This window comes from Acromyrmex echinatior, chromosome 10 (assembly GCF_024713525.1).
Source record: "Acromyrmex echinatior isolate Ae372 chromosome 10, ASM2471352v2, whole genome shotgun sequence".
NCBI classification, from domain to species: domain Eukaryota; kingdom Metazoa; phylum Arthropoda; class Insecta; order Hymenoptera; family Formicidae; genus Acromyrmex; species Acromyrmex echinatior.
The window spans coordinates 11,668,926-11,683,383 of NC_141861.1; the positions used below are offsets into that span (position 1 = coordinate 11,668,926).

The window sequence follows — 14,458 nt, forward strand, 5'->3', positions numbered from 1 at the left end:
AAAGAGAAAACAGTTTCTTTCTAATTGGAAAAAGTTTATTTTGTATTAACTTATTAAGTAATAATTATACACTCCTTTTACGGAATTGTTGAATCAATATACAATGTTTCATATTTAGGATAACATTGGATTCACATCGATGTGTAATTAAGGATTCAATTTTAAAAAATTATTTTGGCGAAGTGATCAATTTTAATGTCCGATTTTAATTGTAATTAATTAAGAAATTATTTGAAAAGTTTCCTTTTTTAGTGTAAAAAATTTATTTAATGCTTAAAGAAATAGTGCGTCGTATTGAGTTTATCTTGCACGTTTATTGTTTATCATTAGCAGTTGTTTGCATAAGCTTATTACACTGTTCGATAAAAAGTCACTTTTCTTTTTCTCCGAAGTACAATATACATATCTCGAAAATTTTTTCTTGGTAAACACAATGCCATTGGTAAAATTTGTGTAATCAGAATTTTGGGTAAATTGATATAAAATGGGTAAAAAATGGCATTTTTTACTATTTTCAATATCTTTTACAGCAAAACAAAATCTTGTTTCTAAATAAAGTTTATTGGGTCTATAAATACAATTCAAGATAAATTTTCAAATAAATTTTAAGATATGATCGTATCATTTATTTTTATTAAGTTATAATATATATTGTTTCCGTAGACATAATTTCAAAACAACTTTTTATTTTATTGTAAAAAATTGTATTTGTATATCATTTGTATATATGAATATTATTGAACACCAAGACCCACTTTGATTAAAAATAATTTCTCCTTTATAAATGTTTGTGTTAAAACACTTATCAGCTCATTTCACTTAATATTGTTTACTATAAAAAATGTTAAAATTATAAAAATGTTATTTTTTGTTCACTTCATCTCCACACAAAATCTTGACAAACTATGCAAATTCTATCAATAACATTGTGTTCAGCGCAAAAGATCTTTGAATATGTATTATATTAGGTGTTGGAATTAATTCGTAGCGTTTTTTAATGAAAGAATGTTATTTATTTCACATGAGCATTAAAAAATACATTAATGAAAGTACTTCCCATCACTTGTAAAACGCTACGAATTAATTCCAACACCTAATAATATATTTCAAAGTATTTGAATGCTGAACAAAGTTAGGTGTACAAATAAGTTTCCGCTGTTTTTAATAAAAAATTAAACATTTATTGTGAAAGAATGATACATAATGTTTTATTGAAAGTATTGTCCATCGCTAGCCACTACTTTTTTCCATCTTTCTGATAGCATACGGATACCGCGTTGGAAGAACGCTTCATCTTTTGAGGCTATCCAATTATCGATCCAATTTTTTTTTGATATCTTATGATGTGAAGTGCTGCTCAGACAGGCCATGCGCCATCGATCGAAATAGATGGTAATCGGAAGGGGCAATGTCTGGTGAATACGACGAGTGGGATAGAACTTCCCAATTGAGTGTTTCCATGTAGGTTTTGACCGGCGCCGCAACATGTGGTCGAGCATTATCATGCAGGAGAATAATTTTGTCATGCCTGGAGTAGTAGTGGGCGCGTTTTTCCTTGAGTGCTCGGCTCAATCTTATCTTATTAATTGTGTTCGATAGAGAGCCTCAGTAACGGTTTCGTTCGGTTTGAGCAATTCATAATACACGACACCAAGCTGATCCCACCAAATACACAACATGAGTTTTTTTTCCATGAATATTCGGCTTGGCTGTCGATGTTGAAGCATAGCCAGATGATCTCCATGGTTTCCTCTTTTTTGGGTTATCGTAGTGGATCCATTTTTCATCACCAGTGACTATACGATGTAAAAAACCCTTTCGTTTATGCCTGACAAGCAGCATTTCACATATGGAAAATCGGCGTTCAACGTTTCTCGGCTTCAGTTCATATGGAACCCAGTTCCCTTGCTTTTGAATCATTCCCAATGATTTCAAACGATGTGAAATTGCTTGTTGAATCGCTTCTAATGTAAGTGCAAGTTCTTTTTGCGTTTGGCACGAATCTTCATTCAATAATGTTTCCAATTCCGTGTCTTCGTACACTTTCGGTCTTTTGCTACGTTCTTTGTCTTCGACGTCAAATTCACCGTTCTTAAATTTTTGAAAATTTAAGAACTTAACGAATTTAACCATTCACGACAACTTCTCTCACTTAAGGCAGCCTCACCATATGCTTCTACAAGCAATCGATGAGCTTCAGCTGCAGATTTCTTCAAATTAAAGAAGTAAATCAAAAGTTCCCGCAAATGACGCTTATTCGGGTCAAAACTCGGCATTTTCGCACAAAAAAAAATGTATGATACTGATACAAAATCGCTAGTATTTCAAGATTATGTTGTTGACAGATGTCCAACCTTACGATATAATGTTTTACATCAAACAATTTTAACCATAGCTTGTTAGTGGCGCCGTTTTTTGTCAAACGGCGGAAACTTATTTGTACACCTAATACATGATCAAATTTACGAAGAAAAGGAAGAGTAAAACTAGAAAGAGAACCATACTAAAAAGACATAAATCAAGGATAAGACATAACTTTATATTTAATATTATTTGCTAACTTCTAATAACTTCAGTTTTTCTTTACTATCCCATAATTATAATGCAAATATGTCGCATCTTGTAAAGACTATTATAAAGACTATTGTAAAGACGGATTAGGATTAAGTATGTTATTTTTTCGATTATTCTTGTCAGCATATGTATGACAAAATAAAATATGATAAATACTTTTTATCTCTTATATGAAATCTTGATCTCTCTAAAATACTTTTTTAAGTATTTTATACACGTTGCAACGATAAATAAATTGAAGTATACACAAAGACAGGAGTATATCTATAGCAAGCGTGCAATGCGCGCTATAGACAATCAATTATGTCTGTTTGCGGAGCTTGAAATCTTAAAAAATGTTTGCACTTAAAATGAGATATATATATATATATATATTCAGGCGTAGAAAGAAGATGCTGATCGCATAAAGTGCAAGCAATGCGGACAGACCTACTATTGTGCTAAAATTCTGTTTCGTCAACTTTTATTTTCAAATTTTAAATATCACACTGGCTCTATATACACTAACCCTTTGAGGTGGTATAGCAAAATTCTACTTTGTGCATAAAACTTATACTGCAGCCACAGAAATATGATTATACACTGTCTACACTAATGCAGCCAAAAATAAACGCTACAAGTGTGCTCGTTTCTTGATGAAAATTGGAGCGTAAGTCGAATGGAATTGGAGAATAATAGAAGCGTAACGATACTTATAGGAGACAAAAATTGAAACAACGAAACATAAAAGAGGCATTTAGATTTTTTTTACATTCCATTGTTTCAATTTTCGCCTCCTAGAAGTTTTGTTTATGCTTCTATTATTCTCTCATTATATTTGATTCACGATTTTTGTTTTTATCAATGTTCTGAAGACAAATTTCGTACGATTCTGTGCAGATCAAATCCTAAATGCGGCCATTTAAACATTTACACCGCGGTAATTTTAAAGATCAACCTTGGGCCCTTCACACTAATTTTTAGCAGCGACCCTCTTTTTTATTTTAAACACCAAGTTAATGTAATAAAATGTAATAAAATGTGTTATATTACACTTTTATTGTAATGTGAAAAATTACATCTAAGAGATACGATACATTTAACTTTGTGCTTGCTGGATTTGAATATTTTCATGTTTACATACAATTTATTTTTCATGCAATGTTTTAATACCGAATTATAGAAAGCAAAAAAAGAATTATAATGTACAAAGAATAATATAATAAAATGTAATACAACATAAAATATAATTAAATCGTTTTATATAAAATATAAAATACATAAATTGCTTATACATATTTATAACATTTTGTTTAGAAAGGATATCTTGTATACTTATAAAATACAAATAATAACATAAAATTCGCATATGATTCAAGAAAGCCTGAATTTTAACTCAGCAATAAGAATCATTACATTTTTATTTAATATATATGTTATACAGGGTCTAGCAAAATGATCTCCCACATTTTGCACCGCCACTGTCCCCGAACCACTGAAGAGAGGGGGAGCTTAGCGTAGTCGGTTGGTAGCTCGCGCCTTGCCATTTCAGTTGTCATGAATTGGACGGGCGAGCATCGTGCCTTCGTTATCGAAACATTTATGAAAAGTAACGAATCTGTGATTACGACGCAAAGAACTTTTCGTACTCACTTCGCGTTTTTTCCTTTGGGGCTACCTGAAAGCGAAGGTTTTTCAACACCAACCCCGAACCATTGACGAATTGAAAGCAGCAATACGCCAAGAAATTACAGGAATATCGCCTCAAATTATTGCTCGAGTGATGGAAACTTTTAGAAATCAGCTTCGAATGTGTATCGAAAAAAATGGTCGCCACTTGGACTCTGTAATTTTCAAAACTCAATAAAAACAAATGGCATAGCATAAATTTTCAGTTAATAAAAATAAAATCTAAATAGCACTTACAATGGCGTTTTTATTAAAGATTAAAATGTGGGAGATCATTTTGCCGGACCCTGTATATATGTTTTAATAATACAATGTTTATTATTGAACAAATGCTTTAATTCCGTATCTTCGAATATAGAAATAAAAATTGCTAAATTTTAAGACATTTGAAATTAAACATTCAAATAAGTTAATTTAATGAAATGCCTTAAAGTACACGTCTGCAAAAATGGAATTACGAAGTAATGTCTTTTTTATATAACTATGTTTGGTAAAAACAGGCAGGCTATAACATTATTAGTAACAAATACGTTTTTAATGCAGAACATTTTACACAATCAGCAATCTACAGTACAAAGAGAATACTTGGTTTAGTTATAATATTAGCTTGTTGAAAATTAAACCCATGTGACAACCAGTTCCAAAACTTTTTCCTCTAATATAACAGTAATATTATTTTCTACATTTAGGAAAAGGTCACCGATACCGCCATACCATTTTGTTTTTAAACAATATTTTTAAATTAAAAACAAAAGATAAAAATAAATAAACTTTAAATACATAAATACAAACTAAAAAGTGTTTTCTATCAGATAATATAAGCAGTTTTTATAATATTATTTATAATTTTGCAATAATCAATTTTTTCATAAGCAAAAATAAGCATTCGATAAAATAACCTCCAAAACTGACACAGTAGGCAGTAATATAATATATGCCACATATTCCTATTCTTTTTTTTTTACAGAAATTATCTGTATAAAATACTTGCATGTAAATGTATATAAGATTTTCCAGAATCTTTTCAATTCGATATAAAACATTTTTGTTAAATTATATACGTAATTATTTTATGCTGTTATGCAAGATGTAAATATATAACGCGATAGTTTCTTATATGTTATATGCACCATTGCACTGATATAGTTATTTGGCATTATAAAGCAACATTACAAAAATTAAGATAACTCATGGTATATTTAATAGACAGGTGTGCCAGTTTACATTGCACCCTGATTTTATATTTATTGAATCGTATTATAAAAAACTAAGAGAGAAAAAATAATATACATAAAACTGATTTAGGAAATTACAAGCATTTAAAACGATGTAATATTATTAATAATACAGTCACTGTTATTTAAATGAATTTTATTTTCGCATTTATAGAATTCGTTTTTAGCTAATTTTGTATAAAAACAAGTCAAAAATATACGAATTACGCGTTTACAATTTTTTAATTAACTAAACAGTTAACAGATCATGTTTTAATTATTAATATTAAATAAAGTGTAATAGTAAGTTTCTGAGAGTGTCGCTTTAGAAAATCTATAACAGTATCGATGACTTTCCTTTATATTTATATTATTCGTTTTACCTTTCATTAATATATATTACAAAAAGAGATAAAACATAATTTCATTATATCTCGTAAGTCCATTATATCTTTATATATTAGCTTTTTTTCTATCATTTTACAATCCATCCATATGTATAGATATAGGACGGTTTCTATATCGTGCGTGTTTATTAATAATATATTTGAATTTTTACAGTGATTTAAAAAAAAGAGAGAGAAGGCAAAACAATTAGCCAAAATCAAATTTTATTTGCAGCATATTTAGCACAAATCTTTTAATTTACGAAAATAAATACTATATTTATAATAGTGTAATAGTGTATACATGTAAGCACATAAAATTGTGTGCATATATATATATATATATATATATATAAATATTTTGAGAATAAAAATAAAAAACATCACGTAAAATTATTAGGTGTTGGAATTAATTCGTAGCGTTTTTTTAATGAAAGAATGTTATTTATTTCACATGAGCATTAAAAAATACATTAATGAAAGTACTTCCCATCACTTTCTACTACTTTTGACCATCTTTCGGGCAGTGAATGAATACCGCGTCGGAAGAACTGTTCATCTTTAGATGAAATCCAGGAATCGAACCATTTTGTACAATCTTCGTAAGATGTGAACTTCTGCTCGCACAAGCTATGAGCTAATGATCGAAACAAGTGGTAGTCGCTAGGTGCAATATCAGGAGAATACGGCGGGTGCGGTAGCACTTCCCATTTAAGTGTTTCCAGGTATGTTTTTACCGGTTTTGCAACGTGTGGGCGAGCATTGTCGTGCAGCAAGATGACTTTATCGTGTCTTTCGAAGTATTCCGACCGTTTTTGCTTCAATGCACGGCTCAAGCGCATCAGTTGCCGTCGGTAGAGATCTCCAGTAACGGTTTCATGCGGTTTTAGCAGTTCGTAGTATATGACACCCTTCTGATCCCACCAAATACAGAGCAGGAGCTTTGAGCCATGGATATTGGGCTTTGCCACTGATGTTGATGGTTCGCCGGGCTTAACCCATGACTTTCTGCGCTTTGGATTGTCATAATGGATCCACTTTTCGTCACCGGTAACAATCCGATGCAAAAAACCTTTTCTTTTCTGCCGTTGAAGCAGCAGTTCGCACGTGAGAAAACGTCTCTCAATATCCCTTGGTTTCAATTCATATGGGACCCAATGTCCTTCCTTCTGGATCATGCCCAAACTTTTAAGACGTTTTCCTATTGTTGAGAAGTCAACTTCCAATGACGTAGATAATTCTTTAAGTGTTTGACATGAGTTTTCATTGAGCAGTGCCTGCAAATCGTTATCTTCAAATTTTTTCGGCTGACCAGGTCGCTCCTTGTCATCCAAGTCGAAATCACCAGCTTTAAAACGTGCAAACCACTTCCTACACGTTTGCTCAGCCAGAGCATGTTCACTATACACATCCACTAAAATACGATGAGCTTCAGCTGCACTTTTGTTCATATTAAAGTAATGAAGCAAAACTCCCCGCAAAAACACTTTATCTGGCACAAATTTTGACATATTCAATGAATTATACAGTATTGTTATTTATGATTTCAAGAAAGGTTATGTACGGCAAATGACGTCCTATGATAGATGTTTACAATGTATACAGAACTATAGGTAACAACGAAATAGTGTACTGCTTGTGCCATCTCTTGTAAAACGCTACGAATTAATTCCAATACCTAATAACATCACGTTTTATGTTTACATTAATAAATTATATCATCATTGTAAAAATAATTGTACTTACCTTTACAAAGAGCATTATAATTTCACATATCTTCAATACATTAAATATTTTATTAAAGTTGTCAGCTTCAACTTAAGTCGCCATGAGTTGTTAGAAGCCATGTAAATAAAAAGAATCCATTAAGCATGTTTGTACTTATAAAAAAAATCCAAATGTTACAATCATTCGTACCTTGTAAAAATAGAGTAAAAGCATTAAATGCGGATCAGGCACTAGTTCGGGATCACACATTATATTTAAATAATAATAGTAATTTTTATACATCAAATAATGCATATCACAAGATTCTTTAGCATTTGCTTTATCTTTTTCAAGCGTCAATTTTTTTTTATTTATTAGCAATAGCACTGAACATTTTATTAATATCGTTACTAACAAAACGTGAAACATAAACTAGGATATGTACAAAATTCATAGAAAGTATAATATCATAAATATTGCCTTATGGTTTTTACAGGAGTAAGTAGCAATAAATTTAATGAAAAAAGTTGATATCATGTTTAGATGAAATTAAATCCCAAAAAGATAAAATATTTGGTAAATTAATTCGCAATAAGTACATGAAGTCTAATTGTGAATAATTGTCATTATGTAATTTAATCAACATTAAAACGTATAAAACAGTACCGAAATGAAATAAAATCCATAATGTAATCTTTATAAAAATATAAAATATGAAATATGAATTATTCTTTCAAGAGTGATCCACATCTAGTGGCCTCAATCTACATATCTATAAATATAAATTCCGTGAAAAGAAGGCAGTCTAATCTAGATTAGATCCAATCTAATCTAATCAACCTAATCTAATCTAGATTATCTATGTCCAATAGTCTGTTGGTTAACACTTGTTGATTAAACGGCATTTACATACGTTATCCCTCAGTGTACATATCTTACAGTGTAGTTCCATAAAATTCCTAGAGGAACTGCGAAAACTATTTCTGAAAATCTTGTAAAAAATATTAAAACGTGTTTGTGCCTCGTGCAGCAAGAATTAATTCAGTTAAAATACTAGCCGACGATTCGGAAACTATGGCAGAGATGCTAGAAAAAGCGCTGGCACCATTATTGATCATTGGATCATTTTGCAATTTGTGCATGTTCGAATATCCTCGTGGATGACTTAGGACATATCTTTCTTATCTATATACTTTGGCCAAATAGGCCTCTCTTACGTACTTTTATTACTATCCATATTTAATAAATTTTACGCATTATTATGACAAGGTACTTATCATCCAAATCATCCATTTGATTCTGGTCAACATATTAATTCTCATTAGTCTTTGTCGTTTCAAGGTAAAAATTTTGAAATTTTTTGTATTCTCAGTCCGTATATAATAATGCTTGATCTTATATTACTTATCTTTTATTTAATAGTATTTTTAATTGAGAGCATTAAAGGAGTCTTAAATTCACAATTACAGATCAATACAAAATGATAAAATACGTTTATAAAAACGATAAATAACGTTTTTATAAAAGGCTTTCAACCGTTAAACATGACCTACTTTTAGTTAAACTCAAACTATGCGGCTCTCTCACTAATCTGCTCTTTTCATACAAATCGCACGCAGTAAAAAAAATCTTCAAATATAATTTTTTTCTTCATTTTTCTTCTTCGTGCCGTTTTTTCTGGAGTACCTCAGGATTCCATTCACGGAATTTTACTTTTTAATATTTTTATCTAATTTGTCTAATGTTTCTCTATCCTCTGAGCTTTTCATGTATGCAGACGACGTAATTTTTTTCAAATTCTTTCACCCATTCGATGCTGTTCTGCGTTAAATAAAAATCTAAAATTTATTGCCGAATGGTCTACTAATAATTCACTGCATCTAAATTCCTCTAAATCATCTTTGCAAATTGTCAGTTCCTCAATATTATTCTCCCGTATTCAATCCTTCGATATTTTTCTTAATTCCGTTCCAATTCCACGCTCCTCCTTTATTAAGATTCTTGGTGCCTATGTTGATATATTCTTCATGGATATTCATACGTGCTTGTCAAGTGTCGGGCTGCTTACGCCCGTCTACATCTTTTTTATCCCATATCTTCTTTATTCGCCACACCTTTCCTGCTTTTAAAAACTTCTCTTTTCTCAATTATTCGTTATTTCATTATTTTACGATTACGCGATGTTGTCTACGTTTCGGCTCTTAATCAATAACTCCTATATCGTGTACAGCGTATCCAAAATTCTTGCCTCCGCTTCTCTTAGTGCGTAAATACGACTATATATAGTATTTGTGTATTACTAGAGATCTGGCTGGCTTAGGATGTGGCAACGTTTTATTCTACATCTGTATTGTTTCTTGTTTTTTCTTTTTTTTTTTTTGCTTCAATACTCTATATCTTCTATTCAACGCCTCTTTGAACTTCATTCTATTTATTTTTAACCCTCTTGTTATCAAGGTATCAAGATTACTTATTATTCCACTATCGTTTTCTCCTATACCTCAGTCAAATATTTTAATTTTGTTCCTATATCAATAAAAACCTCTCCTTCTTTGTCCTTCTGCTTTCGTTCTGCTGTCTCGTGTTTTATTGCGTCACTCAGTATTTAAGAGAGACTGTAACTAGTATATGTGTAGGTGCTTGCGCCTGTATGTGTGCGTGCGTATGTATATGATTTTAACTATTGCTTCACTACTCATTGTATCGTTGTCTTAGTCCTAGACAACGATACAATGTTGCTGGTAGGCTATGTAACACCTGTTTTGCTGATGTCTAACTATTTGCAAGCTACTATATATTGTATCATATTTTATGTCTATTACTTTGTTAATATGTAATTTTTTTCATAGAGTTTTGCAATGAATTAAATTAAATTTAAAAAAAAATTTTTTTTTAACAATTAATTTTTTTTAATAATCAATTTTAATGCTTTACATTATTATAATATAACTTTATCTGTCACATTTCTTGTACACATTGCAACAACAATTTTTACTCAAATTTAAAATTACAATAATTTTGTTCTGTATCGCATAATCGATTAATATGATTTTTTTTTAAAGGATTTGAAAATGTGCTTTGTATGTAAACTTGTTATAGTAAACGGCACGTTAGAAGCTCTCGGAGCAAAAGGAATAAAGATTACGTAACTGGATAATTCGTATAATAATCGGATTGATTACACACGTTTTTTATAAATTTAGCATCTATTAATTTTTTTGTTTTTATTTCTCTTCGTAACTACGTAGAGTAACTATATTTTGGCGTCTGACGTTAGAAGCATTTCTGGATATTTCCGATACACATAATTATGTTAAGTGCTCTGATTTCTGCAGCTATCTTTGGATTAGTATTATACATGTGTATACATGTATATTCATTTTGTAAGCTATTTTTAGTGACACTGTACGTCAAAATGTTTACAGTGTGAAATACTTAAAGACCTTTCGTTAACATATAAAAAAGGAAGCCATCTCCATCATTGACTATGACTTTGACGACATATGTATAGTATGTTGTCTGTATTGTCTGTACATAACATGTATATATAATACTTATTTTGAGTCTCAAAAATATATTAAATAACAATTACTTAAAATAATTAGTTACTACTTTTTATTATTAAATATTTGTAAGAGATGGGTATCTTTAAAAAACGTTGTGTGTGTGTGTGTGTGTGTGTGTGAAGGAAGTAATGTCGAGTAAATAATGTAATCGAATAAACATACTATCAGAATAAACATACTATCAGAAACTATATTTTTATCTTCGATTAACTGGATCTTGACATATGTCGTCATAAAAAACTAACAACAAAAGTAACAGAAAAATTGTAACATAAAAAGTAACAGTAAAATCGTCATAAAAAAGTAACAACAAAACTAATAACAAAAGTAACTTTCCTTGACTGTAAGAGAGAGCTGCACTGCATGTCGATATGCAGTTACGATACGATGATTGATTGAATCAGAGCAATAGGACAGACTTCCATGTCCAAGGCACTTCGCGTCAAAAGACGTAAATGCCTTTCAAAAAATAAAGTTGTAAAAGTCCCGTATAAAAGTTTTATTTTTGTGCTCGCAGCGTGCATGCAATTATTTGGATGGTCCCGGAAGCACAACTGTATAAAACTCGTTTCTGCTGTGAAATTTTTACGAACTTCCTAAATGTCCCCCGCGATTCTTTTTTGATGTATTAACGCTTATGATGGGATAAGTATAAGCGATGTAACTTCAAAGTTTCAAATTGAATTATGACAAAATGACGTAATGTGATGTTTGTAATTCACTATTAAGGATTTTCAATTATTTTTGCGCATCTCTCGGTTAAGGAAATATTAGGTATAGAGTCTTTGCAAAAAGTGATTGGAATTCGAAATTTATACTTTTCCTATAGAAATAAATGTTAAGATAAACGGACATATATTGTACGTCCAAATATTAACACATAAATAATTTATATATATTATTTAGGGCTTCGAATAATAAATTAAGGGGTACCGGATATTTGTTGTCAAATTCTTTTTGGATACCCAATCATTCGATTGATAACGAATTTTCCGGATATCCTTCTGGATATCTGGAAAAAACTTTTCAAAGAAGAAAAAATGACATGGTCCTTTAACTAAAGATGCTTTAACGAAAGATTTTTTTAAGGAGGTTTTTACATTAATCTGAGAGTCGATTTTGAAAGCATTCGTTGAGAATTTTTTGAATGAATAAAAATTCTACAAAAGTATACATGAAAACTAATACAGGTCTAGAAAGTACATACAATATATGTGTAAAAAAATATTTTTTGTAATGTTAACTTTTTACGAAATACTAATAAGATGGCACTGAAATTAGACCTCCATCACTAATATGATCAAACGATGATCAAGGAACAGGTCATATCGTTGATCTGAAAGCAAAAAATAAACTTTTTTTTAATGAGTGGACTTGTAATTTTCGCTCGAACTAAAATAACTAATGTCATATTTTTAAAATGGCAACAGTTTAAAAAAATAATTTGAATTTTTCTAATTTTTTTCCTTTTATTCAAAAAAATAGAAAAAATTAACGTAGACCTTTAATTCTAGTTTCCATAATGATTTGTTCTTTGAGTATAATCATAAAAGTAAAAGTCGGATTAATAGTCAGTCGGACTAATGATTTTTTTGGAATCGTGATCACCATATTCGAAAACATGGTTTCAGGAAAAAACATGTATGAAGTTTTGAAATATTTTAGTACAGGTATACCTTCTCGTTTTCCGTTAGAAACGAAAGTGACGCTCAGGAGTGAACGAAACTTTGCTCTATTGGAGAGAAATGTTCTAGAATAATTTCGAAAGGTTGAACATAAATAATGGTGAACGCCAGTTAGCAATTGATTGATACGGTCTATTTGAATCGACCAAGTGACCCCAAACACGACGTCATTTTATCTCAGATATTCCGGACAATTTTTGTTTCTTCCAAAAAAACGTTTTTGTGGGATATTCTTATGACTATAAGCATTCAAAGAAAGCAAAAAGGGTATCGATTTTTTTTAGACGTAAAGACCATTTTAACAGAATGAATTTGTTTAATGTGTTTATCAATTGTTTAACAATTTTGTTTAACATTTATTAGCTTACTGATTGACAAATTGTTATTTTCTGTAAGGCGCGTATTTTTCTGGTGGCTTTTGTTTTCATTTTTTGAAAGCAAATTATAAATTAAAACTGAAACTAAATTATAAATTTTGAAGAAAACATATTTTGAAAATCTACTTCATGTATATAAAATATTATATTAAAACATGAAAAAAAAAATTCTAATTTAGTATGACTTTTTATTACTTATTAACGCAATTAGAATATGCTTATACACAATGCATATGTCATAATATTAATGAAAAACATAATTAAATCTTTTTCATTCATTTTAGATACACAAGCTCTAGATTTCATCGAGTCAATAATCTCTTACGTGTACTCTGTTCTGATCTATCCAGAAACAATACAGATTACAGAAGACAAAATAGATTCATCTTTGTGCATCAGCGGATAACAGGACCTAAGGATCACATTCAATACATATGGATTATAACGTAATAATTATTTAATAAAATTACTATATATACATATGTGCACGCTAATGTATATATGTATACAGAATGTCTCAAACAAATTTTCACATCGACATATTCTATAAAGTATAAAAAATATTTTCTATGAAAGTGCAACTGTTGAGGCCTATTGTAATCACGTTATTTTTTTCTAGATAGAGATGCCATGAGAAACGCAATGAAAAAGATGTAATGTTTATTTGCGCTTTTTAAAATAGAATTATATGATTTTTTATGTAATATGATTTCTCTATAATCATTCTACATGTACAAGTTTTAAATTAGAAATTAAAAAAATTAATGATTTATGATATACCATATTATAGGTACATTTTTCTGGCACATATAATTGACATGACACATTAAATATCTCGTAAACTATTAATTTTCTGATAATCGTAATATCCTAATACTTTTATGAATAGAACATTGAGATAAATCAAGTGTAAAGAAAACATATACTTGTTTGTTTAACAAAATTATTCATTGTACCTACATATTTTTTTTATAAAACTTTAGTAAATGGACCTTTTGCCAATTTCAATAACCTTACTGTATTGTCAAGATCATAACTCTAAGTAACTTTCTACAGGTTTTTTAATCATCGCTTGTCCTTCTTTAAAAAGCTGTTATCAAATAAAGTTGATAATAAATACGTATGTTTAAATTTTCGTTTTTTTTCCAAAAGTGAAGTAGACAAATTCTCTGCTTTTAATCACAAATTCTCTCCTTTAAAATACATATTACTTGCTTTATAATACAAATTCTTTATCTTGAAGACACATATATTCTGCTTTCAAAATGAAAGTAATATAAA

General features: G+C 29.9%; 1 long non-coding RNA gene across 3 annotated transcripts in view; it reads left to right on the forward strand.

Moving 5' to 3' along the window:
- Positions 1-14,168, forward strand: part of LOC147908331 (uncharacterized) — a 21,504-nt gene extending 7,336 nt beyond the window's left edge. For 2 of the 3 annotated variants that reach the window (XR_015546320.1, XR_015546321.1), the window contains 2 exons: positions 13,462-13,623; positions 13,801-14,168. This is a non-coding gene — a long non-coding RNA (uncharacterized LOC147908331). Of the gene's footprint in view, positions 1-13,461; positions 13,624-13,796 lie in introns of all 3 variants that reach the window. The other variant, XR_015546322.1, reaches the window with a different exon arrangement.
- Positions 14,169-14,458: the final 290 nt, after the last annotated feature.